Source organism: Ursus arctos, unplaced genomic scaffold, assembly GCF_023065955.2.
Source record: "Ursus arctos isolate Adak ecotype North America unplaced genomic scaffold, UrsArc2.0 scaffold_5, whole genome shotgun sequence".
NCBI lineage: Eukaryota > Metazoa > Chordata > Mammalia > Carnivora > Ursidae > Ursus > Ursus arctos.
The window spans coordinates 89,519,513-89,543,187 of NW_026623067.1; the positions used below are offsets into that span (position 1 = coordinate 89,519,513).

At 39.7% G+C, this 23,675-nt stretch overlaps 1 long non-coding RNA gene across 1 annotated transcript in view; it reads right to left on the minus strand.

The window, feature by feature from the left end:
• The window catches only part of LOC113254996 (uncharacterized), a 268,574-nt gene that overhangs the window by 119,279 nt on the left and 125,620 nt on the right, over nucleotides 1-23,675 (minus strand). The window contains exon 3 of the long non-coding RNA XR_008957588.1: nucleotides 4,834-5,074. This is a non-coding gene — a long non-coding RNA (uncharacterized LOC113254996). The remainder of the gene's footprint in view (nucleotides 1-4,833; nucleotides 5,075-23,675) is intronic.

The following is a 23,675-nucleotide window of genomic DNA, read 5'->3' on the forward strand; positions in this document are numbered from 1 at the left end:
TTGCATTTTCAATTAAAAGGAAAAATTAATTTTAGGATTGTCATCTTCATTAGTAATTGATTCATCTGAAGCTTCATATGAAAACAGTGTTCTTTTCCATCTAATGGGATGATCTTTCTTTTCTTTTTTTTTTTTTTTTGAGAGAGAGAGAGAGGAGGGGGGAGGGGAAGAGGGAGAGAGAGAATCTTGAGCAAATTCCATGCTGGGCCTGGAGCCTGATATGGGGCTCAATCTCACAACCCTGAGATCATGACCTGAGCCAAAATCAAGAGTCAGAGGCTTAACTGACCAAGCCACTTAGGTACCCCTAATGGGACAATTTATAAATTTAATTTCTATTCATAAGTCTGATATTTGTTTCATAATATTGCAGCATTTTTCAAACCCAAAAATTCTAAACTCTTTGAAAAGTGATAACTCCCTAATATGCTTTACAGCAATATCCATGTGTATGCTATTATTCTGTAATTATTTACGGACAAAATTTACTTCCTTGGTGCCAGCATTTCCTATACCCTTGCTCAGTCTAGAGAATTAATGTTTGTGCAGAAGCTCTGGGGCTTCCGAGATGGACCACAAAGCCAGGGTCACAACCTCGGTCCCAGTACTGCCCCCTGCCATACCCTCCTCTTTCCCAAGGCCACCAGTGCTGTTGTTGCCACCACCAAGTCAGACCCAGGTCCAGCCCCAGCTGTCTCCTTGGGGTCCCCTCCACATCTTGGACCACCCCAGGCTTGTGTGTGTGTGCTCGGTGATGCTCCATGTATACACTGCTGTCTGTAGCCCCTGGAACCTGCCTGTCTGTGCCTCTCAGTACACACCCCAGGAGTAGCCCCTCTGTTCATAAGTGTACTCCTTGTCCCATCAGGCTCCACTTATAAAACACAAGTTCAAAGGTAAAATTACTAAGCATGTCCAAACAGCAACAGCAAGACATTAAAATAAGCACAGGGTTCCTTCTGGGAACAGAGTCATATGCCACTGCATGGCTTGCACACCCATGAGCCTGGCCCTCCTGGGGAGGGAAGGCTTGCAGTTGGCTAGGGATTAAATGGGATGTGATCATGTTATGCTGCCATCTCAAGAACACAATAGGAAAGAGACTTCTTTCTTCTGTATTTTACTATACTCATTTCTCAAAAATGTAGCCCTCAGCATTTCTTCTGATCTTGCAGTACCAGAAGCTGAAATCTTAATTTATAAAGAAAGAAAGAAAGAAAGAAAGAAAGAAAGAAAGAAAGAAAGAAAGAAAAATTTTTTTAAAAATTAAGTTTGGAACTTCTTATTAAGATGAGATCCAATGGAACTGCGATGACCTGCTAGGTTTTATCCACATGTAATACATGTAGACATTAGCTTTTTTTAGGAAAAAATGCTTCTCCACATTTCTGAGTTAACCAAAGCTATTTTAAATAATATAGATGGCCAGAGTCATTTGACCAGGATGGTGGCTTGTCAGGGTTTTCATGAGAGCATATTTTATTCACTCTTCAGAAGTCCTGAATCCTGAGAAAGCAATTCCAACAAGTCCCTACTGAGTCCTGGGACTCAGACCTTTCTGACATTTCCCCCTATGCTGCTTATCCAGGGGTCATTCTCCACCTTGTTGTCTTCATTAACTAGAATAACGGTCATCCCAGCTCTGGTTTGTAACTGCCTTGGTATTGTGACTAATGGTCTGTTATTTTTGTCATCTACTTTCACCTTTCAGGACCTCTCCTTCCATTTCTTTTCACAAACCTATATCAAAGTTCTGAGTTTTGAATCCTTCATTTGTAGTTAGCAAAGAAGCCGTATTTGTAAGTTGAGTACATACCTATATATAAGTTCTCCTTTTTCTATCCAAGTTACCAGGTTTAATGCTGTTTATCTGCCCCTGAATTTTATAAAGCGTTTTGTTTCTGAAGTATTTTCCCAAATCACATACACATGTATCAATATACTCTCCAGTTTGGTTCTCTATTACTGAATATTTCTGCCATGCTATGAGCACTAGTTATACTTGTAGGCAGTCAACCAATAAGAGCTGGGACACAAACTGCAAAAATCACAGCCTCTGAGTATGTTGCCTTGCTCTCCAAAAGCAAGCATGTTCTGCAGGGTATCTACTTTCCTTGGTCTTTATTTCTGCCAATTATTTTGGGTCTGGTCAAGAATTTTTATTCTTAATGGCTAACATAATGTTTGAAAGTGATAGAGTTGGACATGCCCCAAAGAAAGCAAGGAAAATGTCATGCTGGATGCTATAATTATACTAGTTGTAAGGCAGCTGGTGTTACCCTCAAAGAAATAGATGTGAAAACATAGGGTGAGGCTCAGCAGACAATTCCAGGATTGTGGAAATACAGTGACATTAGAATGGCATCACAAATATCTCTGTAGCCTGGGATAATTGATCTGCTATTGTGTGAAAAATACCTAGAAGAAAACTGGGCCAGAAGCATGTCATAACTTCAAGTCATTTGAAGAGAATGGAAGAGGCATTGTCAATATAAAACGCTGGGAATGCATGGTCTTGACGGCTGTGCTCTAACAACCCTGTGTGACATTGTTAGCAGTCCTAGTTCCCAAAACACATCCTCCCTGCCAAGCAGGGTGTGTACATCTTATACAACAATATCTCTATATAGAAGTCATCACTACAAGAACTATTGCCATTCAATGTAACCTCATCCTAAAATAATTACTCAGCTGACATGAGCTCATTATATTTAGTTTTCCATTTAAATTAGATCTTCAAGATTATCATCTAGCTATAAAATCATAGCTGGCAACATCATCTCTCTCAAAACGAAACACTTACAATGTTTAAGGCCCTGGAGAGACACAAAGGTAGGATAAATTGCCTCAGTGCTCAAGGAGTTTAGCTCAGTTTGGGGAAAATGAAAGTGCCAGTGCGCATATATTGAGAACAAAGGCTGCATGAGTTCTGGGCATAGAGAGAAGGCCAGGTAGTCAGGGAAAGATGTGCAGGGCAGGCAGAACTTTGGCTGGACGTTGTTAAGGACTGAGCTTCCATAACGGGAGAGAATGGTGATGATCTCAGTGCAGAAGTGTGGAGGCAGGAACACAGAAGAGGTTTAGAAAGTAGGATGAAGAGGGGCTTCATCTGGCTGGCTCAGTTGGTAGAGCATGTGACTCTTGATCTCGGAGTTTTAAGTTCGAGCCCCACATCGTGTGTAGAGATTACTTAAAAATAAAATCTTAAAAAAAAAGAAAAGAAAAGAAAGTAGGATGAAGAACCCAAATTAACTGAAGAGCTCATAGAGGGCAGCAGGGAGGGTGATTGCATTAGTCAGAAATTACTTGGTTGCATGTGATAGAAACCCCACTTGAACTAGTTTAATCAGAAAGGGGAAATCAGGATAGCGGAGTGTCTTACACAATTCATGAACAGAAATCTGGCACTGAACCTGGGAACAACTGCAATGAAGGCTTTTGTTGTCTGTCCTCCTGTTCCTCTGGGCTCGTGCTTCATCTTCTCTTGGACTCTGCAGACCACACCACACGCTAAGAAATATGGATGCTAACACCGCCCCCAGTACCACATCTCACAGCCCCCGCAATTCGGAGCCAGAGGGGCAGAATGGGCTTTATTGCCATTTCTGAAATCCCTGAAAAGGATACTGACTAGGGTATAGGATCAGTAGATTAACATGGAGCCTCCTTCAGGAAGCCTAGGAATTAATGCAAAGGATGCAGGGTAGTTCAGGAAGGAATGTAGTTCTAAAAAAAAAAAGAGTGTGTGAGAAGGAAAATGGTTATACTAAAAAAATACGTATTACATATAGAAACAGTATCCATAAACATAGAAATTCATACCCAAAATGAAAAATGTCACATTTCATGTTTCTTAACTTGGAATTACAAATGCTTAAAACCTCACATCAAAATGCTAACCTGAAATAGAATTGATTCATTCCTATTATTCTCCCCCCAAAACAGTTAATTTCACCTGCAATTATTGGAGTGAAATGTATTTATATTAAGGACTCACTGCTGCTTTGTATTCTATGCCAGCATTTCACCAAATCCACATTCCATCCTCCTGCTTTTCTGTCTTTGTTTAACTAAGGCAGCAGCATCTAGAACTCTTTTACAAATTCAGCTGCTCTTTCTTCCAGTTGGAGCGAAACCTTTTTATAATGATAATTGAGGGGAACTGAGCTAACACCCAAAGTATAGATTAACTATGTTATATCACGATTTTATGGTGCACATTATGTCTTGAGGCTTAAGATTTTACTAATTTCATATAATAAACCATATTACAGGGAATCATTACTGCCTTCATTCAGAAAAGATTGTATAACAGCTTCTGACTTGAATAGGAGCTCTGAATACGTCAATGCTGTAGTGAAAAGTACAGTTAGAAGCATGATAGAAACACTGATATTTGTTTTATGGCATCCTTGACGCTCTCAGGAATGTAGGTTCTATATCCAGTGTTCCCCTCAGAGCAATTTTGCCATTTGTTTCCTGGAATATTCTCCTTTTCTGCACCCCAGTGCCTTCAACCCAAATCTGTCCTACCAGGTACCCCAAGCCCAGGGCTCAGCCTCCTGGGAGCAGGAACTTCACAGTATCACAACACCTAAAAGATGCCAGAACCATAGTAGGCATTCAGTAAATGTTGAATAAACAAGTGAATTACATAAAGGGTTTATATTCACAGACACAGCTTCATAAACAAGAGTAAACACACCCCCCACATAAAAAGAGCAAGGTTAAAATGGAGAGGTCAGTGAGGCAGGGACAAAATACCCTATAATTGCTTCCTTCCTTTAAAAATGTCCTTTCATATGCGTAAATAGTAAGTTATTGTTTACATACCAAAGACAAGTAAGTCCAACTTCTTCCATTTCAACTCTGTTAGTGCTTGGGGATAAAGCTCAGTCTCTAAAGAACAAAGAAGTTTCTTGCCGAGAGTTGGCCAGATGGCTCAGGACACAGCTCTGAAGTCCATTCTGACTGTCCAGTGTTTCTTTTGATAAATAGCATTATTGCACTGCCTGGAAAAGTAATTCCTTCTATCAGAAGATGCTGGCAACAGAGTCATCCTGGACCATAAAAACTGTAAAAGGAAATGATAAGCGTGTCAGCAAATTCAATCAGTATGATGAGATCAGCTTTTATTGGGTTCCTTGGATAACCAGGCAGCACATAGCATACTCTGTGAATTAAATCTATCCAGCCCAAACATCCAGTTTCACACAGCCCATGCCACATGTCTTTCTGCTGCACCCAAGACATTTTCCTAATTAGCAAAAATGAAGAGCACATGGTGAGAGGGAGACCAGGCACCAGGAGTTTGAGGTGTGTATGAGGCAATCCAGAGGGAGATATGCAAGAGCAGATATAAAAGGCTAAAAAGATCACTGATGGTCTAAATCATAGCTAACATGTGTTAAACACTTGCTGGGCCCTGTGCTAAGAGCTTCATACATGTGAACTCGGATCAGCCTTGCAACAACAGTCCTCTGAATGCACTCTACTCTAATCCCCACTTAACAGATAAGGAAATAGAGGCTCCAAGAGAGAAGATAACCAGTTCACAACTAACAAATGGTAGAACTGGGATCTAAACCAGTGTCTTTCTGAATCTAGAGTCCACACCCTTCACCCTCACATATACTGCCTTATAGAAGGAAGTTCTAGGTTTAATCTCTTCTTTTTCTACCTTTCTTCACAGTCAAGCCATTGTCCCTTTCCTTCACATTCGGTTTAAGTGGACCTCAGCAACAACTGTCCCTTCTTATCCCCACCACTCCGTTGCACCTGTTCTTGCTGACTGTACCAGCTGAGATGTTTTGGGATACAATCAGCAGAATACTCAAGAGAAAGTAGCCTAAATAAAGGGTTTTTGTTGTTTTGTTTTGTCTTTTTGTTTATTTTGCTTTTTTCACATAACCGAAAAGCCTGAAGCTGGGCAGGCCTTGTATTTGTTCAGCAGCTCAATAATGTTCTCAGGGACCCAGCGTCCTTCCATCTTTCTGTTCTATGCTTTTCTACCCCTTGGCTTCTATCCTCCAGCCAGTTGCCCCATGATGGTAAGAGACCTGCACTCCCTCAACCAACTGCACCCAAAGTGCAAAAGAAACTTCTTCTCTTCTCCTGAAGAAGAAAAACACTGCTTATACATTTTCCTCTTTACATAAGGCAAGAAATCAGCCACATCTCCCTTCATGTCTCATTGGAAGTGTGTTTAAGGGACATCCCTAGCTGCAAGGAGTGCTAGGGAGGTAAGTATCTGGCATTTTTATAGTCTCAGTTGTGAACATCAGGTTCTAGGATCTACCAACATGAAAAAGGGAAGGGCTGTTGCGTAAGCCAGAAGACGGCTCTGTCACCTACCCGCTAATCCAGAGGAGACTTCAGCCCTGGATGGAGTGGCCTTTTCTTGTACACGACACTAGTGCCCAATTTTCTACTTCCTTACACTCTGTCTTTCCAGGCCCATCTTCTTAACTGTCTTGCCTTCTGCTTCTTACGTCACTCCTTCTCTCACCTCCTCCCAATACCTCCTCATCACCAGTGAAAGAGATACTCGGGCTCATTCGAGATCACACAAGTGCCTCTAGGAATTAAGCAAAAAAAAAAAAAAAAAAAAAAAAAGTGCAGAAGGGGTCATGAGTGATAGATAGGGAGTACTGGGAACTGCGGTAAATTGGAGAATGCACGCCAGTTTAAAAACACTCCAGTTCACATTTTAAGAGCACTGGTCTAAGAGAAATTCATCTGTAGGTCAAATGTATCCTGTGAGCCTTTACTTTGAAACCTCTGAATGATTTCCATTGCTTCAGTTCTAGTATTTCTGCATGTATTTCTCAAAGTAACTTAACAACTGTGTCCTTCTCTTCTTCCTGGGCTCTACATTTCCCAGCCCTTCTGTGAACGGAATGTGAATAAATGACATATCACTGAGGTTGAAAGGGTTTTAAAGGGATGTTTTCTCATACTTCCTCCTCTAGTTGAATACAAGTGATTCAGTGGAGGACTATGGGATGGTAGAGCCACAGAGCAGAAGTGGACTGGATCCCTGAATGACAGCATGAAACAGAGGTCCCTCTTGTACTCTGCTCTGTAGCATGAGTGAGGAATGTATTCTGTTAAGTCACTGAGATTTGAACGTTGTTACAACAGTTAGCTGCCTGGACTAAAACAGAATGTACATTTTTGTGCAAGTGAAAAATATCTTACATAAGCAATAAAGTCTGTCCCTTACTGCTTCATTAATTTATATTACCTTTTAGGGGTCTGTAGGCATCTCAACCCTGGAATAAAATAAGGTGTGTCACTAAAGATTTGTTAATTGTGTTTATCTTTTCCAAGAACCAAAACTCTTAGTTTTATCAATCTTTTCTATTGTTTTCCTGTTCTCTGTTTCATTTATTTCTCCTCTTATCTTTATTATTTCTTTACCCCTGCTACTTTGGGGTTTTTCTTCCTTTTTGAATTCCTTGAGCACTAGAAATTTAAGTTCTAGTTAGATTGTTTAAGATCTTTCAATTTTTTTGATGCATGAAGACCAGGTGTGCATGGAGAAAGATGGGTTATAACAATAGCAACTCAAACAAGATTGGTTGTGGACGCCAAGATTGGAGAAACCAAATACAAGATGTGTGCCTGGAGAAGGTAGGGAGAGACGCAGACAAAGAAAATCTATTTTCAGTATCTCTCAGGGTTGACCCTGGCTGATTCTTTGTACTTTCCTCTTATACTCAATGACTTCTCCCTCCCACATATACACTGTCTTTTCTATTCAATCTATAATATCAATTGCACTTTTACGTTTTGATCTTGAAATATCATTTGAATACTGCAGTTGTTGTATATATTCTCCCTCAACATGAGATGATTCATGGTTAGCCATTAAGCGTGATAATGTCATCCCAGCCTCTCTAGCTAAAGAGATTCTCCATTTGGGAGAAAATGACTAAAGTCCAGAGCAGGAATTTCAATTAGTTTAAATTAAGGTTTTTTGGAAAGAAAGAACACAGATTCACTCAGGCTAAGTCAAGGAAAGTGGGTTAATTATAAAAAGAAACAAAAACAGATACCTCATGGGACTCCAAGAACAGAAACAAGTGAATCCCACCCAGACAGGAGTTGCATTGGGGGGAGCTCTAGGGACTTCTGCAGCAAAGTCCACACATCTTCCCTGTAATGGCAATACTATTGAAGGGATTCAATTACTCTCTATACCTCTTTTTCTTTTGGTACCGATTCTTGTTTGTTTTTCAACTTTATTGAGATATAATTGACATAACATTCTATAACTTTAAGATGTACAATGTGTTGATTTCATACACTTACATACAGGCATACCTCATTCGATTGTGCTTTGCTTTATTAGACTTTGCAGATAATTGAGTTTTTTAGAAGTCAAAGGTTTGTAGCAACTCTGCACTGAACAAGTCTATCAGCACCGTTTTTTCAACAGCATTTGCTCACTTCAAGCCTGTGTGTCACAATTTGCTAATTCTCACAGTATTTCAAATTTTTTCATTATTATTATATTTGAACTGCTGCAACCTCAGGATAAAACTTTAACATATGAGGAGTTGCTTTTTATGGATAAGCAAAGAAAGTGGTTTCCTAAGATAGAATCTAATCCGGTGAAGATGCTGTGAAGACTGTTGAAATGACAACAAAGGATTTAGAATATGACATAAACTTAGTTGATAAAGCAACAGCAGGGTTTGAGAGGATTGACTCCAATTTTGAAAGAAGTTCTACTGTGGGCAAAATGCTTTCGAATAACATCACATGCTATAGGGATATCAGTCATGAAAAGAAGAAGCAATCAAGGCAGCAAACTTCACTGCTGTCTTACTTTAAGAAATTTCCACAGCCACCCCAGTCTTCAAGCAACCACCACTCTGAGCAGTCAGCAGCCATCAACATCAAGGCAAGACACTCCACCAGCAAAAAGAGTACAACTCGCTGAAAGCTCAACTGGTGATGAGAAATTTTTAGCAATAAAATATTTTTAAATGAAGGCATGCACATTGGTTTTTTGTTTTTTAGATATAACCCTATTACACACTTAATAGATTATAGCACAGTGCAAACATAACTCCCATATGCACCGGGAAACCAAGAATTTCATGGGACTCTTATCGTGACATTCACTTTATTGCAGTGGCCTGGAAGTGAACCCGTAGCATCTTCAAAGTATGCCTGTGCTGCCAAATGTGGTATTTAGCTAGCACCTCCACTACATCATGTAATTGCCAGTTCTGTGGTGGTATGGATTCTTAATTCTCCTCCATTCCTAAGTGGCTCAGCACCAACTCCATAACTTTTCTACCGCAAAACTTACTGATTCTTCTTTATAACTTCTATTTGTTCATGCCCACTCACAACTCCTTTTACTGGGATCCGCATTACAAGCTATTGAGTCTCAAGGATGAGCTTCATAGATCTGTGGCATGTAGTTTTATCAGTGTTTATGTTGAAGCCTGTGTGGATAGGCACGGCACCATGTCTGCACTCTTTTGTAAGTAAGCACAAACATTGGCCACAGCTAAATGTGTGAGAACACATAGTTGTCCCGAGCAGGGATCAGGATCTGAAATGAATTTCACAGTATACCTTCCTACCTTCATCTACCAACCCTACCTGATGCAGACACATCCAGTAGTTTTTAAAATATAGGTAATTTTAAAAATTTTTGGATAAAGTAATACAGGCAGATAGAATTTCCAAATAGTACACAAGGATACCCAATAAAAAAAATGAAGACTTCCTGATCTCCTGCCCCAACCTCCTATTTCTTCTCCCTAAAGGTAACCATTGTGCTTCCATGATTTGTGTATAAATGGATTCAAATTTAAATAAGCAATAGTAGCCTTAATGGTAAAGAAGGGGAGAAAAGCAATCTTATCCAATTTACTTGGACAATTGTGGAAGACATACGGACCTGAAGGACTGGCTTCTTTTCTTCTACCAGGAACCCTAATGAGTCTCACTGTCCCATTTAGAAACCTCACAAATTCCAACAACACAGAGCTGAGTACCTCCACCATATCCTAGCAAAGGCTCTTTGTACAAGTTAGGTAGCACTTGTTAGGCTCCCTCTAAAATATGTGTGAATTGGTAAGTTAAAACTAGCTGGTGCCCCTATCAAAGGAAGACTAGATCTTATAGCAAAAACTGTCCCATTATATAAAACTGCTACAGGAAGAATAGTCTGAGCATTCAGTAGGAGATCCACAGAAGCCCAACCTGATAAATCAGATTCTCACCCACACCTTCTGTCCTTCCACTGTCATTTATACACCACAGGAAAGTTTTCTCTCTCTAAATAACAAATGTTGAAATTCTTAGTCAAAATAGATATTGATGCTTCAGGAAATCCCATAAACCTTTTGGTGATATAGGTAATGTCTCCTCTCTACTCACATGACGCAAAGATCTCTGGAATTACTAATGACCATGTAAAACCTCTATGGGAACCCTGTCTAAGGTTCTTGCCTCCACACAATTCTTTCTCTTACCTTTGGAGTCCCAGTAATGCATTTCTGTTTGCATCCCCCCTACTCAATTCCTAATTCGGCAGTAATTTCCTATACTGCCCCACAAGAGGATGCTAACCTATCTTGCCCAAGAAATATCAAAAGATGTAGTTAGCCCTCTAGAGGCTGATACCCTGCCACTTCTTAATGAAGATTTAGGATGCGGTCCCCAAACTATAGACCACAGATCAATCTGGTTGTCTGCTTATTTGTGTAAGTAACAATTAATTGGAACACAGCCACACTCATTAGTTTATGTATTGTCTCTGGTTTCATTTGTGTTACAATGGTGGCATTGCAACTGACACTATTATGGCTCACAAAGCCTAAAACACTTGTCATCTGACCCTTTAGAAAAAGTTTTCTGGTCTCCAGTTTTGGCCTCTAGGACGTTAGATGGGGCACCCTATCATAAGCATACTTTTGGCAAAATACATAAGACCTCGGTAGAGCATGTGACTCTTGATCTGAAGGTCGTGAGTTCAAGCCCCACATTGGGCATGAAGCCTACTGAAAAAAAATTGATATAAGATCTGACAGACAGTGATTTTAACATAATAATATTTATGCTTTCCTGACTTAAATTCTGGAGTTAGCCTGTTCCAGGTTTATAGATTCAACAGTAGCATCAGAGACCCAGGATCTTTACCCTTTTCTATCCTTTTATCCTCAGCAGGTTAACTTACCACTTCAGAGTTTCCAGATGGCTACAACAGCTAAAAGCATCCTCATCGGAAAGCATCCAAAAAAGAAGGAAAGTAAAGGGCAAGAAGACTTTTTCTTCTATAATTCTTTTTTTTTTTTTTATCATGAACGCAAAGCTTTCCCAGAAAACTTTAGTAAAAATTCCCTAATTGGGTTTCATGAGCATCCTTGGACAATCACAAAGGGAACTGAGATTGCTGTGATGGGTTTGGAGCCATGGTTGCCATGCCTGGTTGCATATTAGAATTACCCACAGAGTAACCAGCAAATTAGAAAGCACCAGAATTTGTGCTCCATTCATTTCCTGGAGTTAAGCATATTCCCTCATGAACAAAGGCAGATTTCATTTGTCTGGGAAGAAAACCTAACAGCTGATGATGGCTTTGGGATAGGCCAATGGTGTTTGCCACAGTCATGTACTTGGACATTGAAGTAATTCAAGTAGATAGTGGGATGGGGGGAAGAGACTGTGAGCAAGAATCTATCCAGAATCCTCAGTGAAAGAGAAGAAACACCCAGAAAGTTTCTGGTCAACAATTCCAAGGAGAGTTGATGGCCATGAATTTCAATGGGGAAGGGGCATGCATATGGAGATCACAGGAGCTGGGGAATGTCAAGGGAGGCAAGAAATACAGGAAAGGAATTTTGAGGATACAGTTAGTTCAGTATTGGCATGTTGAGGGTAAAGTGTCTACATTATATCAAGGTTGAGGTGTCTAAGAAGACTCATCAGTCTAGAGTTCAAAAGAAGAGTTCTTTATAGAGAATTTTTGAGAATGATAGGCAGGGGACAACCAATAATTTCCACAGAAAGCAGATGTAACTATGTATGTCCTGAGAAAATCCTATCTACAGAGATGGTGGAAATCATGAACCTGGGTGAGGTTGTTCTGTGAGGGGTGTAAAATACAGAGAAAGGTAAAGGTCTGCACCCTGGGATGCAACAAACATAAATCAAGTCTGCTGCCAATCATTAATAGACTGTAAATGTATAGAGCGATCCTGAACTTCGGCTAAAAACAACAGAAATTCAAATGTTTTGCTTGACATATTTTTAAGCCTTGATGCTAAAGTGAAATCACACTGTTCCCAGCTAATAAGAATAATACACTTACTGAGCCAAACCCACGTCTTCTAATTCCAGATCCCTTGGATTGAGTCCTCACTTAATCCAAAGCCTGATGTGCACATGACTGTAACCGCAGAATCTGAGTGACCTTTTGGTCTCCAATGAAACACCCTGGGAAAACTGTTTTCCCTGCACTCATTTAAAAACAGTAACTGCTCTAGATCATTTAAGATCCTTTGTCAAGGGAATTCAATTAGCATCAGCCTGAGGTCATCCCAGGACTTCATAAACTTTTTCATCCTGTGAACTCCCCTGGGTTTTCCATGACTCATATCAACTGTCCCCAAAAAAGTAAGTTCACTTTTCATCTTACAGATTCTGCAGTAGCTCTGGTCTCCCTCTCAGTATCACATCAAATCTGAAAGGAGGAAGTGCCCGAGGGGAGGCAGTAGGTGGAGAATGCTGGGTCACCCACAGTTCACTGCCTCTTCCCTAAGCAGCTATTCAGGGCACTGGGGCTGCTGTCTCTGTGACTTCCTGACAACAGCCCATGATCTCCCTATGGGTCAGCTCCCAGTTTAGGAAACCCTGGGAAAGTACCGAATGTCTTTTTGGTATAATGACAAACTGTAAGTTAAATAGACCCAGGAACGCTAAAATGATAACATTTGCCAAATTTGCTATATCAATGGCATAAGAATAGCAGCTTCAATCAATGGGCAAATATTTATTGTTTGCTATTTTAATAAAACTAAATATGCTGCCTTCACTGAACTAATGTAAGCTAAAAAAAGCATTCACTCACTGAGCCCTTAGGTCAAAAAATATTTGAGTGTCTACTATATGCCAGTCATTGTACAAGGCACAAGGTGAGTGAAACACAGTTCCTGCTTTCCAATAAATTTAAAAATCTAAAAATCTAAATAATATCTACATTTTTAAAAAGGTAAAAGGATATTATATATTGCACCAAAGTGTCAGAGTAAGCACAGCATTCACCATTAGAATTCAAATGTGTTTGATCCTGTCTGTAGGCGTGGTGTAATGGGCCTACCAGGAATCCAACCATATGAGGCTCTTCATAAGAAGGTGTCATGAAGACAGGATCAGGAAGGTAAACCTGACCTGGGAGAAATGTGTTCATTGTCACAGTGATGCAATTACGAAAACCTGTGGCTGTCAATAGGATGTTTCCTTTGCCCTTTGAGTAAAAGCAGAGAGATGTCTTCATTAACACGTCTAAGATATTGGACCAGACAAGAACGCAGCTTGGTACCCTCTCCTCAAAGAGAAAGATGTACAACATGACCAAATCTTAAAGTGACCAAATATTAATTAATTAAACTTACCAAAGTCAGTCATTCAACAAATATTTATCAAAACCCTACGATATGGCAGAAACAGTCATAGGGTTGTATGGCCCAAGAAAAATTGGGTAACAGATAATGGACATAAGCCACAAAGTAATCAAGCTAATATATTTTAAATTAATGAGGTCCTTATTGGAATGGAGTGTCCAACTGGAGATAAATTTTTAAAGGATGTATAAAGGCTAAAGTGGATTCAAAGGAGAACGGTAAGGATGAGTAATTAGGAAAGGAGATTAGGTTCTATGAGAAAAGGTTAAATTAATTCCAGTTACTTAACTTGGAGAAGAGAAAACTAAGGGCTGACTTGATTAGTATCTTACCTTCATAATCAGGAGGGGTTTTATGCTTTTCTTTCCTTTAAAGGCCTAGACATGAGAAAATGGGATAAAATTAAAGCTTCTTTTTTGCATTTCTTTTTCTTCTATTATTATGTTCTGTTAGTCACCATACAGTACCTCATTAGTTTTTGATGTAGTGATCCATGATTCATTGTCTGCATATAACACCCAGTGCTCCTTTAACCATTGATTCAATCAATAAACACATAATATGGGCACTGCCTTGTTGCCTGACCCAATAAGAGATTGCAGAAGCCCAAACATGAATACAATATAGTCTCTGCCAATATAGTCTCTGCCAGTCTCTACAATAAAAGCCATTTCATTTGGACATAAGAAAGAACTCCTATGAACAGCCAGGTGATAAAAACTCAAGAAATGGCTGAAGGAGCATATGTAATATAAATGCCTAGAGATTGTCAAGAAGAATACTGAACACTATTCAAGATTGTTATGATATGATCATAGAACTAGAAGATTACTAAAGTTCCTTTCTAGATTTGTGATACTAAAACCTGCACCCTAATTTACCATCAAAAGTTTCCTACGAAGTGATGTTAAAAGTGATATATGACAATAGTACATATAACTGAATTTATATTTGCCCACTGACTAATGTTTTGATTTCATGTCAAATATTCTTGTGTCCATTTTTAATTGATCTTTAATTAAAAGCAATACCTAAGACTTAAGGAAAAACATCTAATAATCCCTCTGCCAAAGAGTTAAGAATGTAAACTGTGGACCGAAATCAAACAGGTTGCAGCTATAAAACGAAAAGACTCTTCAGAATGTGATAACTTTATTTGAATTTGGGGGTTTCAGGTTGAATACCCAGTATTAAAGAAAATGGACTATGAAAGCTTAATCAACTCCTTTGCAAGAAATGTACTGAGGTACATAAAACCTTGAATCATTGAGTCACACCTAGAACGCTTGCTGTTTAGCTAGAATGCTAGAGAGAAATAGAAATACTTGGAGCTGCCTACACAATACTTCCATTTGGATATCCCACTGAAATTTCAAATTTGACGCTTAAAGAAAAAAGATTGAGAAAGCCAGAGAAAGAGAGAAAGACCTTATCTACCTCAACTCAAATTTGAGCTGTACTCATGTCTTTTAAATATATCACCCTCTTCCCAATACTTCAGAAGAGAAATGTCAGCCTTCTTTGACTCCTCACTCACCTTCGTCCCTAGAATTAATTCATTTAGCAATAATGTATTGTGCGCCTATCATACGTCTGTCAACCTACTAGGGGTTAGGAGTGCAAAGATATATGTCACTGTATTTGCCCTCAAGTATAAGGCCATGTAAACCAATTTTAAGTCCCATGTAATCAGGGTCTGTTTGTTTGTTTAAATTTCATTGAGATCGCTGTAAATCACATACAGTTGTAAGACATAATACAAAGTGACCTCTTCTGTATTTTGCCTCATTCCCTCCAGTGGTAACACTTGGCAAATCTATAGTATATCAAACTGACATATTTACATTGATATAATCCTCCCATCTCACTCAGAGTTCACCAATTTTACTTGTACTCACTTGGGTGTGTGCTGAGTTCTACACAGTTGTATCACTCACGTAGGTTCCTACATCCACCACCACAGTTATGAGGCTGAACAATCCCATCACTACAAGAATTGTGTTGTCCTTTTATAACCATACCCACTTCTCTCCCATCCTCCTCCCCTATTCTTAACCTCTGGCAGCCACTAATGTGTCCTCCATTTCTAAAATTTTGTCATTTCAAAAATGTGACAAAAATAGAATCATACAGTATGCAATCGTTAAGGATTGGCTTTCTTTTTTCTAAGCGTAATACCTTAGAGATTCATCCGAGTTATGGCATTTGCCAATAGTTTGTTCCTTTTTCTTACTGAGTAGTAGTTCATAGAATGATTTACCATTCACCTGCTGAAGGACATCTGGGCTGATTCCAGCTTTGGGCTATTCCAAATGAAGCTGCAATGGACATTCACGTACAGGCTCTTGTGTGAGCATACACTTTCATTTCTCTGGTATAAATGCCTAGAGCACAGCTGCTGGGTCACAGACTAGTTCAACGTTTAGATTGTGCTCCAGAATGACCGTACCATTTTATATTCCCACCAGCAGTGTGAGCATGATCAAGTTTCTCAGCATTCTCACCAGCATTTGGAGTTGCCTCTATTTTTTATTTTAGCCATTCTGATAGGTGTGTGGTGCCAGGTGATTAGCTTTATAAAAGACAGGTGAACCTCTTGCCCTAGGAGGCAGGGGAGAGAGCAACGACATCCAGCAGCCTGTGGGGGAGGGGAGACAGGACAGGTATGGGTAGGAAAACATCCACAAAGGAGATATCATTTGAGTTGGGTTTTTAAAAATTGAGTAGATCTTCAGAAACTAGAGAGAAGAGAAGGATACATCTAGCATAGGGAATAAAATATTCAGAATCAGAGGGCGATGTGAGAGCATGAAGAATAGAGAGCTCTACCTAGGTGGAGCCCAGCGTGCTGAGACGGGGAAGGAGAAATGAGCCAGTGCAGGTGGGAGAGGATTTCCGTGGGTCCTTCCAGGGGTGTTAACGACGGACTGCAGGGAAGAGGGAGGCCTCAGCTATGAGGAGGGCAATGCCAGGCTTCTTTCTGGTCTCCATGTGCTCCCACAGTCTGTCCCATATCTGCCCCCTCCCCTCCTTTCTCACTGTCACTCCTGCCTCAGAGGCTCACAGTCTCCCCTGGAGAACCCGGCTTCAACCCACCCCATCTGTTGATCCCTGAGCCATTTTCCTAAATCCTACAACTCATAGTATAGTATTTCTCACCTCAGAAATCTTCACCAGCCCTCCTCTAGTGCAGAACAAAGTCTGAACTCCTCAGAGCCACCCGACCCTATTGCTCCTTCCAAGGAAATAAGCTCCAGGTTAATGGGACTGATTTCCGGCCCCCATACGGAAGTGCTTTATCCAGCCCCTAGTCTGGGCATGCGTGCTTCCTCCTCCTCCTCCTCCTCCGCCTGGCAAAGGCTCCTGGTCCTCACAGATTTAGGCTTGGTAGGCTTCCTTTTGTGAGGGTCTCCCAGTTCCTTCCTCCACCCCCAACACCCCCAAACTTAGGCCATTACTCCTACTTTAGGTTTCACCATCATTTAGCTTGTATCATTACTAAAGTACTTATTTCATCCTACCTTGTGCTATACTTTACAAGTTACTCTCCTCCAGGAGACTGTAAACTGATTCTAGGCTTGGTGATACAGATGTGAAGTACTTGAGTTGTTGTCTATTTATCTTAGATCAACACACCTGTGTGCCAAGGACTTGGCTGCACCCTGGGTAAGGTATGTAGACTCTCAAAGGATTTCGAATCTTGACAAAAAATATGATATGATAAAAATAATAATAATACAAGGAAGAATATCGTTTGTTTCTTAAGAGTACAAATAAAGAGCTATATTTACTCCACATATATCCAAAATGTGATTCTCTGTTTAACTTCGTTTCATTTGAGGTTCCCTAGAAACATTTTCCAACAATAAAAAAATAGGTACAAAAAAAGAAAAGTGCCAGGCTTGTCGAAAATGTGGCAAAGTCTATTTTAAATTTTTAGTCTTCACTTCTTTTTCTTTAACTGTAGTCTAAACTTGTTATTATCTCATAAATAATTAAATGTTATGGTGTGTCCAAACCTGTTTCTACACAGTAAAGATTTTAAAATAAGAACAAAAGAGAAATGGTACTATAGTTTAAAAACCCTTCTAACACCTTTCTCTGGACATCAAACCCACTTCTGATAAACTAATGAAAATGCAGAAAGTGAGCTGCACATCAGTAATGTTGCCGGTTCCAGACATTTTTCAAATACAAGGTCTCAAATAACAAGACTCTCAAGAGCAAGGTCAAGGTGACCATTCGTTACCTGGAAGATGGACCAGACTATTTTTTAATAGTTTTCCCTTAACAATAATAAAAAAAGAATCAGCAATATTGGAACAAAGACATATAAGATGATGGGCCAATGAATGTGTTGCTCTAACTTGAAATCTATCAGGAAAACTTGACATCCCCTTCTCTTTTGTTTTTAAAAATAATTTACATAAATTATTCTCTAAATGAAGACCAAGTAGATGTCACTTTTTTCCCTAATAGAATCAGTATTCTATTCCCACGGTGTACCGATGGCATTCAATGTGTCTTCAGTTTAAAGAAAAGGAAAAAGAACTATATGTCATACTGACATATATAAAATAAAGGCCATAAATATGAAAAGGCTAAAGTAGGATGCTGGGGCCTCTCCTCCCCTGGACACACAATTGTTAGAAGCTGATCATTAGGACTGTCTTTGAGGTTCTTATGTAAACTAAGATTTCCCTTGTTTTTATTTCCTCAGGTCAAGCAAATCTTCTTAAGCTTTAAAACAAATTCAGAAACACTGAGATGATGATTTTTATTAACTCCTAAAATTATCACCAGTATCTCAATGGCATCTTTTGATAGGCCTTTAATCAGTGTTTAATCACATTCTCCACAAGTACCAAGCACTGTAATCAAAATTTCCCTCTAACTTATTGGACCTGAGAGGAGTATAATCTTTTGGAAATTCCAACACATGCTTAGCTGAACGCAGACATTTCCTTGGAGCCAAATTTTATTTCAGCCCTGTTTTCTGATTAAAAAATGAAAATGAAAAATAATTAACCATGACGTGTACCAAGGAAATGGAATGGCTGTCTGCATTTTTCAGGGAAAGTGCGACGGGCTGGTCGGGACCCACACACAATTAGGACAGGGAGGTTCAGGCTAGCCATGAGGGATGAGCGTAACTAATAAAATTGATTTATCTAAATGTTTCAGCTTTGGGCCTTTTGCTCCTTCTCCTTTAATACTGAAGAAAGTCAGGGTTTTAAAAAGGAGGTGAGAGGACGGGAAGAAAGCAGCACCCTGGAGGGAAGTCTGGGGTGGAGACAGGGCCACGCCGGGAAGAGCAAGCAAAGTTCTTGATGGATCCACGTCATCATATTGGAGTATACAACCAAAACTCAGTTCAAACGGGAAAGAAAAGAGAGCGCCTTTAAAGCATCCGCCACCGATGCTTTAATAACAATAAAAATAATGCTAATATAAAGGCTTCCCATCTCGTTGGTGTTTGGAATTCACAGTGCACTCTCGCCCACACACACCTTCTTTCCTAACCCTCACAATATAGCACTTGGCAGTTACAAAACATTACTTAGTTTCACACCACCTCTTACTGCAGCATTCAACCATTGAAATGGCATACCTTCTCTTAGTGGCTCTCTATCTCTAAATAGGCAGGCAGAGTGGTGGATTCAGTCATCCACAGCATAAATAAGGTCTGCTAAGGCTGTATTGATCCAACTGGATTATGGATTGTTGATTTCCTTGTGGGTCTGACCCTACTGCTCCGGGCTTGTGTCGTGTACCAAACTGTGGAAGCTGCTCCTTAATGTGACTTCTGATGATGTGGGCAGCAAAAGACATTCTCTCTCAATGACAAACTTGATAGAATTAAAAGGCAACTCTAGGGCCTTCTCCAGGAATAAGACAATTCTGTACTGTTACCTGACAAATCTTTAATTTTTAAATTACTTTAATCTCAATTAAATCCCCCTGCCTAGAATAGCTGCAATTTAACTGCAGAACTCTGGCTGAGCTTTCTTTATCCTATTTGTGAAATTCAAGCCTTCGAATGATTGGTGGGTCCAAAATGAATGGTAACAGTTTCTGAGCGAGTTGGATTTACAAAAATATTTTACATCTTTTGTCACTTGGTCATCTAGGACATGTTTAGTCTACAACAAAGCAGAGGCCATGAACATTATTTTTGTGGCCTGGGTTCTGGCCACATGAGACACACAAAGCCTCAGACAGAGCACACTGAGTCAGCACTGTGGTCTAGAACGAGGAGGAATGAGTCCTAGACTGCAGTTCATGTCATGGAATGGAGCCCCATGTGGACCAAACAGCTAAGGGAGTTGAGTCATCATCGGTCTTCAGGGGCTAAACCAATTACTTCCAAACTAAGGAGTTTTTTAGAATACAGATTCCCAGACCACACCCTGGATCTTATACACCCACATCTCTTGGAATGGGGCTTATAGATCTGCACTTTTCAAAAGTTTTACAGGTGATTGGAGGACCAGTAAGTTTGGGGAAATAGAGGGCCAAAACTAAAATTATTCTAAGTGGGCATAAAAGTGGGGAGGAGTTCTCCATCTGCTCAGAGACAGAAAAAGCCTCCTTAAACTACTTCTTCAGCATCTAGTGTTGCTAACTAGAAGTCTGACTACAATTTGACTCTTATTCTTTTCTTGGCCATCTGTTTGGTTTTTTGATTGATTGATTTTCTCTCTGGAAATTTAAAATTGGGAGACCAGAAATTCCCTTAGAATGTAGCTATATAAGGACACTCTATTAATTTGAAGACTCAAAACCTTCAGCTCAAAGGAAATTCTTCTGTTTCCTTTTCATCTCTTTCATTTTCTATGTTCTGTTTTTCTAGAACTATTTAGTGGGTGTTTAACAACATGGATTAAAAGTATTGTGTTTTAATTTTTCATTCATTTTTTCCATCACTTCCACTTTTTTCCTCCAGATTTTTCTTTTTTTTTTTTTTAAATTGTTCTTATTCTTTTTTTTTTTTTTAAAGACTTTTTATTTATTTATTCGACAGAGAGAGACAGCCAGCGAGAGAAGGAACACAAGCAGGGGGAGTGGGAGAGGAAGAAGCAGGCTCATAGCGGAAGAGCCTGATGTGGGACTCGATCCCGTAACGCCGGGATCACGCCCTGAGCCGAAGGCAGACGATTAACCGCTGTGCCACCCAGGCGCCCCCCTCCAGATTTTTCTAATATTTTATTGTGTAGAATAGTAATTCAGTCTTCAGCAATGTTCATCGTGTTTTTCATCTCTTGCACTTGATTTTTTGTCTACTTTGCCAATAAGATTTTCAATTTCTAGAACCAATTTGGGCTCTCTAATTACTCATCTTCATAGGACCCTTTTTTTTCTCCTCCACCTTCTCCTCCCCCTCCTTTCTGTTTGCATTTCTTTCAATGAAAATAGCCACTTGACTCTCTCAAGATATTTTAAGGTTTTTTTTTTTTTAATTAAGTATTCATCTGTTTCTTGAATTATTTCTTTTATAACCTTGGATCAGTGGTTCTGTTAGTTAATCTTGGTCCTTCTATTGCTTTTCATCAACTATCTGGTGATAGGTGATAATCCATTAGTAGCTGGCATGGGTTACTTTTGCAGTTCTGATATTCCACCGGGCCTCAACTTTGATTGTAAGACTGCTTTTAGTTTAGTTAACCATTAATGGTTATGGTGGGTCAACTGGACAAATCCCTTAAGGCTCCCTGACATGGGCTGGCAGTCCAGTATCTGTCCCCTCCACCCCTTGCCAACTTAGGAAGATGTGCATTTTGGCAGAGGAATGCTTCCAAGCCTGAACTTCCTGGCAGAGCAGTCTGTCCCCTTTTCTCCCTCTGTGTCGGCATGTGTCTCAAATCCCCACATGACCTGCTCTTCTCACGCAGACCCCTAAAGGGGGATTATTCTGATAATACTTTTCAGGCTTATCCTGACATTGAATTCCACTTGTGCCTGTCATTTAATATATTAGGGGAAGTGAAAAAGCTAAACTGGTTTGTTTTTCAGAATTTAGCTCCTGTTTAATTACTGTGATGGCTGTTCCTTCACCTCCCTCTCCTATATATTAGGTCACCCCAAGCTTGGAGGTTTTCAGGGTTGCATCTTTTTCTAATTTGCAAAAATTCTCATTAATTTTTTTTGCCTGCTAATGACATTCTTTATCCTTTTCCTGAATCTTTATGAATTTTCAGCCACCTAAGGGATTCAAGACAAGAGGAAATTCAGATGTGTGTTGAGTTCAATCTCCTCCTACAATTAACCTCTCCTTGATTCTTCCCATATTAAGCCACTGCTATATTTAACCACAGAAAGGCAGAAACACCAACATTCAACCACATCACTCCTAAAACACATAAGAAACACACACACAACTCATAAACTAATGGCATCTGTTTCCTCATGAAAGCATAAATAGATGAATTATAATTAGCCATTCTTTTTTTTATATTTTTTATGATATTATATTAGTCACCGTACAGTACATCCCTAGTTTTTGATGTAAAGTTCCATGATTCATTACTTGCATATAACACCCAGTGCACCATGCAATACGTGCCCTCCTTAATACCCATCACTGGCCTATCCCATTCCCCCACCCCCCTCCCCTCTGGAGTCCTCAGTTTGTTTCCCAGAGTCCATAGTCTCTCATGGTTCATTCCCCCTTCTGTTTACCCTGCCCCTTTCTTCTTCCCTTTCTTCTACTGATCTTCCTACTTCTTATGTTCCATAAATGAGAGAAACCATATAATAATTGTCTTTCTCTGCTTGACTTATTTCACTTAGCATTATCTCCTTCAGTCCCGTCCATGTTGCAGCAAATGTTGAGAAATCGTTCTTTTTTGATGGCTGAGTAATATTCCATTGTATATATGGACCACAGCTTCTTAATGCAGTCATCTGTTGAAGGGCATCTTGGCTCCTTCCACGATTTAGCTATTGTGGACAATGCTATGAACTTTGGGGTGCATATGGCCCTTCTCTTCACTACGTCTGTATCTTTGGGGTAAATACCCAGTAGTGCAATGGCTGGATCATAGGGTAGCTCAATTTTTAACTTTTTAAGGGACCTCCACACTGTTTTCCAAAGTGGTTGTACCAACTTGCATTCCCACCAACAGTGTAAGAGGGATCCCCTTTCTCCACATCCTCTCCAGCAATTGCTGTTTCCTGCCTTGTCAATTTTTGCCTTTCTAACTTTAGCCATTCTATTTTCTTTTTCAAGAAAAGCAGTTCTATCTGAAAAGATATCTTAAGAGGAACACTGCTAGAGTTGATAAAGCATGCCATTCAAATACATATAACAGTTTCTATCATTTTCCAAATATTTAGTTTCAGAGAAACCTAAGGTGAATCCATCATCATGGCCTATTGTGGCATATAAATGTATAATAGGAATGATGCCCACAAGGTAATGTGAAAATCTACATTGATCCTCAGCATCTTGGATGGTTATAGACAATCTGCAGTTACTATTTACACAAGGAAACTGTTTCTTGCCAAAGTACAGAACCACTGTCAGAGGATTACAACCTCTTATTAATCAGCGTGTATGCTTCCCTTAGAGATTGCATTTTGAAATCACATGATTTGTTATTTGTAAATATCACTCAGGCACTTACTATTTCTCATCTGTCCAGAGTGACGAATCAGGATCACTCAGAAATCACACAGCAGTTTTCTGTGTTCACTGCAAGGTTAATTGCAAGTATACATACCATCTAATTGTGATGGGCTATAGAATCTCCTTATCTTATTTCCAATTCACATCTAGACAGCAAACAGGGCATGAAATGTGACCCTTGATAAGAACTTGTCTGCCACACACTCACGCATTCAGTTTGGTCTTGGGGTGATGGGAGAGGATATTATACATAGACAAAAGTGTGAAGGGAGAAAAGCAAATGGTAACTTGTCTAGATTGCCCAGAGTAGCAAACTGTAAAACTAATCACTGGGCCAAAAGGCCACAAAAGTAAGTTAAAAACATTTCTCAATGCCAGGCAATGAAAACAGAGTT